The sequence below is a fragment of the Xenopus tropicalis genome, chromosome 1, assembly GCF_000004195.4.
Source record: "Xenopus tropicalis strain Nigerian chromosome 1, UCB_Xtro_10.0, whole genome shotgun sequence".
Taxonomy (NCBI): domain Eukaryota; kingdom Metazoa; phylum Chordata; class Amphibia; order Anura; family Pipidae; genus Xenopus; species Xenopus tropicalis.
This window is the reverse complement of record NC_030677.2, coordinates 196771333-196775741: the sequence shown is the minus strand read 5'-3', so window position 1 is coordinate 196775741 and position 4409 is coordinate 196771333.

The window sequence follows — 4409 nt, the reverse complement described above, 5'->3', positions numbered from 1 at the left end:
TAAAGGTATTTGTGTCCAAACATGTTTTTTAGACTTTGTAGGCTTCCTCATTCCTCATTGTCTTGAGCCCCCTGGGGTTACCCTCACCGTGAGCAGGTTGATAATCCCAGGGTGCCCACAGAGGCCGCATTATGGGGTGCAACAGACTCGCTCCCAAACTATCACCCCCTAATGCCCCTTTAGCAACAAACACTGGAAGCTACAAACATTTACGCACAACATGTACAACATGTGTAATTACATTCTGTCTATCATGGCTGACACTACTGCAGAAGTAAAATAGCTGTATGTAGAAGACCTATGGCCTAAGGCTTTATGGGGGCCCCTAGTAGAGCAGAGAATTGCCCCTTACTGTTTTGGTATAAGTTTTTGCCAACATGTATTTAGGGAATATCAGTTATTGAGACTTGAAAGTGTGACTCCTACACTGACTGTATTTTACTCTGATTTTATTTGGTTTCCCATAGTTCCATGCTGCACCCACAGCCCAAGTGGAAGAAAATCTTTACTGTGAACAGTGTTTTTTTAATTGCTTAATGAATATATATATATTACATGGTAATACAGGCACTCACGTATAATTCTGGGGCTAATGTGCCTGGGTGCAGTATAGCAGATATCACATAAACCATAAAGATTGATTCCGCACTCACATGACTTAAATAAAAGTGGTAATTTATTTAAGTCCTGTGAGTGCGGAATCTATCTTTATGGTTTATATTATATATATATATATATATATATATATATATATATATATATATATATATATATATATATATATATAAAATAATAAAGCAATATTCAAATAAACATTTAAATTGTTTTACATGTAGTTGCAAACGTAATGGCAGGTGAAGCAGTATCTGTCCCTGCACTGCTGGTTCTGACTCCCTAAACACTGTATCTGTACAGATTAACAGGCCTGGGGGAGAGAACTGACTTTTCTTACATTGTTTTCCAGATACATTTATATCTAAAAGTTGCTGAACAAAAAGTAAAATCATTCAAAAACTCCAAATAATAAAAAATATAGACCAACTGCAAATAGTCTCAGAATACCAGTCCCTACATCATACTAAATTGTAAGCTCTTTGGGCAGGGCTCCTGTATCGGTTATTGTTTGCTTTATATGTTACTCTGTATGTCCAATGTATGAAACCCACTTATTGTACAGCGCTGCGGCATATGTTGGCGCTTTATAAATAAATGTTAATAATAATAATAATAAGAACCCAAAAGTGAACAACCCCTTTAAAACTAAACTCAAAAAAATAAGTTGCTGTAAACATAGCCGGAGTTTCACTCAGCATTTTTTTTTTATATTTGCACTTTTAAGCTGCTATTATCAGGCTGTTGGCTCAACTGAAATTCAGCAACCTTAGGGTTAACTGACCACAACTTTTTTTTAGGGCTGTGGAGTCGGTAGATAAATTCTCCAACTCCGACTCCTCAGTTTCTGATACTTCCGACTCCGACTCCTCTGTTTTTAATATGCTAATGTATTTGATACATCCAGGAAGGGGAAGGGGCACTTAAAACACAACTGAACTGATAATAAACTGATAGACAATGTTATCTATACTCCTACTCCTAATGATTTCCCTAGAATCCCATAGTCATGTTTAAAGTTTAAGCTAACATTACAGCTGAATTACAGCAGTTTTTCAAATGTTTTAAAGCTTCAGTCTTAAAGGAACAGTAACACCAAAAAATAAAAGAGCTTTAAAGTAATAAAAATATAATGCACTGTTGCCCTGCACTGGTAAAACTGGTGTGTTTGCTACAGTAACACTGCTATAATGTATATAATAAGCTGCTGTGTAGCCCCGGGGGCAGCCATTCAAGGTGGAAAAAAGGAGAAAAGGCACAGGTTACATAGCAGATAACAGACAAGTTCTGTAGAATACAATAGTGTTTTATCTGTTATCTGCTATGTGCCTGTGCCTTTTCTCCTTTGAACGGCTGCCCCCGGGGCTACACAGCGGGGTATTTATATAAACTATAGTAGGGTTTCTGTAGCAAACACCCCAGCTGTACCAGTGCAGGAATGGCTGCCCCCGGGGCTACACAGCGGGGTATTTATATAAACTATAGTAGGGTTTCTGTAGCAAACACCCCAGCTGTACCAGTGCAGGAATGGCTGCCCCCGGGGCTACACAGCGGGGTATTTATATAAACTATAGTAGGGTTTCTGTAGCAAACACCCCAGCTGTACCAGTGCAGGAACGGCTGCCCCCGGGGCTACACAGCAGGGTATTTATATAAACTATAGTAGGGTTTCTGTAGCAAACACCCCAGCTGTACCAGTGCAGGAACGGCTGCCCCCGGGGCTACACAGCGGGGTATTTATATAAACTATAGTAGGGTTTCTGTAGCAAACACCCCAGCTGTACCAGTGCAGGAACGGCTGCCCCCGGGGCTACACAGCGGGGTATTTATATAAACTATAGTAGGGTTTCTATAGCAAACACCCCAGCTGTACCAGTGCAGGAACGGCTGCCCCCGGGGCTATACAGCGGGGTATTTATATAAACTATAGTAGGGTTTCTGTAGCAAACACCCCAGCTGTACCAGTGCAGGAATGGCTGCCCCCGGGGCTACACAGCGGGGTATTTATATAAACTATAGTAGGGTTTCTGTAGCAAACACCCCAGCTGTACCAGTGCAGGAATGGCTGCCCCCGGGGCTACACAGCGGGGTATTTATATAAACTAAAGTAGGGTTTCTGTAGCAAACACCCCAGCTGTACCAGTGCAGGAATGGCTGCCCCCGGGGCTACACAGCGGGGTATTTATATAAACTATAGTAGGGTTTCTGTAGCAAACACCCCAGCTGTACCGGTGCAGGAACGGCTGCCCCCGGGGCTACATAGCAGGGTATTTATATAAACTATAGTAGGGTTTCTGTAGCAAACACCCCAGCTGTACCAGTGCAGGAATGGCTGCCCCCGGGGCTACACAGCGGGGTATTTATATAAACTATAGTAGGGTTTCTGTAGCAAACACCCCAGCTGTACCAGTGCAGGAATGGCTGCCCCCGGGGCTACACAGCGGGGTATTTATATAAACTAAAGTAGGGTTTCTGTAGCAAACACCCCAGCTGTACCAGTGCAGGAATGGCTGCCCCCGGGGCTACACAGCGGGGTATTTATATAAACTATAGTAGGGTTTCTGTAGCAAACACCCCAGCTGTACCAGTGCAGGAACGGCTGCCCCCGGGGCTACACAGCGGGGTATTTATATAAACTATAGTAGGGTTTCTGTAGCAAACACCCCAGCTGTACCAGTGCAGGAACGGCTGCCCCCGGGGCTACACAGCGGGGTATTTATATAAACTATAGTAGGGTTTCTGTAGCAAACACCCCAGCTGTACCGGTGCAGGAATGGCTGCCCCCGGGGCTACACAGTGGGGTATTTATATAAACTATAGTAGGGTTTCTGTAGCAAACACCCCAGCTGTACCAGTGCAGGAACGGCTGCCCCCGGGGCTACACAGCGGGGTATTTATATAAACTATAGTAGGGTTTCTATAGCAAACACCCCAGCTGTACCAGTGCAGGAACGGCTGCCCCCGGGGCTACACAGCGGGGTATTTATATAAACTATAGTAGGGTTTCTGTAGCAAACACCCCAGCTGTACCAGTGCAGGAATGGCTGCCCCCGGGGCTACACAGCGGGGTATTTATATAAACTATAGTAGGGTTTCTGTAGCAAACACCCCAGCTGTACCAGTGCAGGAACGGCTGCCCCCGGGGCTACACAGCGGGGTATTTATATAAACTAAAGTAGGGTTTCTGTAGCAAACACCCCAGCTGTACCAGTGCAGGAACGGCTGCCCCCGGGGCTACACAGCGGGGTATTTATATAAACTATAGTAGGGTTTCTGTAGCAAACACCCCAGCTGTACCAGTGCAGGAACGGCTGCCCCCGGGGCTACACAGCGGGGTATTTATATAAACTATAGTAGGGTTTCTGTAGCAAACACCCCAGCTGTACCGGTGCAGGAATGGCTGCCCCCGGGGCTACACAGTGGGGTATTTATATAAACTATAGTAGGGTTTCTGTAGCAAACACCCCAGCTGTACCAGTGCAGGAACGGCTGCCCCCGGGGCTACACAGCGGGGTATTTATATAAACTATAGTAGGGTTTCTATAGCAAACACCCCAGCTGTACCAGTGCAGGAACGGCTGCCCCCGGGGCTACACAGCGGGGTATTTATATAAACTATAGTAGGGTTTCTGTAGCAAACACCCCAGCTGTACCAGTGCAGGAATGGCTGCCCCCGGGGCTACACAGCGGGGTATTTATATAAACTATAGTAGGGTTTCTGTAGCAAACACCCCAGCTGTACCAGTGCAGGAATGGCTGCCCCCGGGGCTACACAGCGGGATATTTATATAAACTAA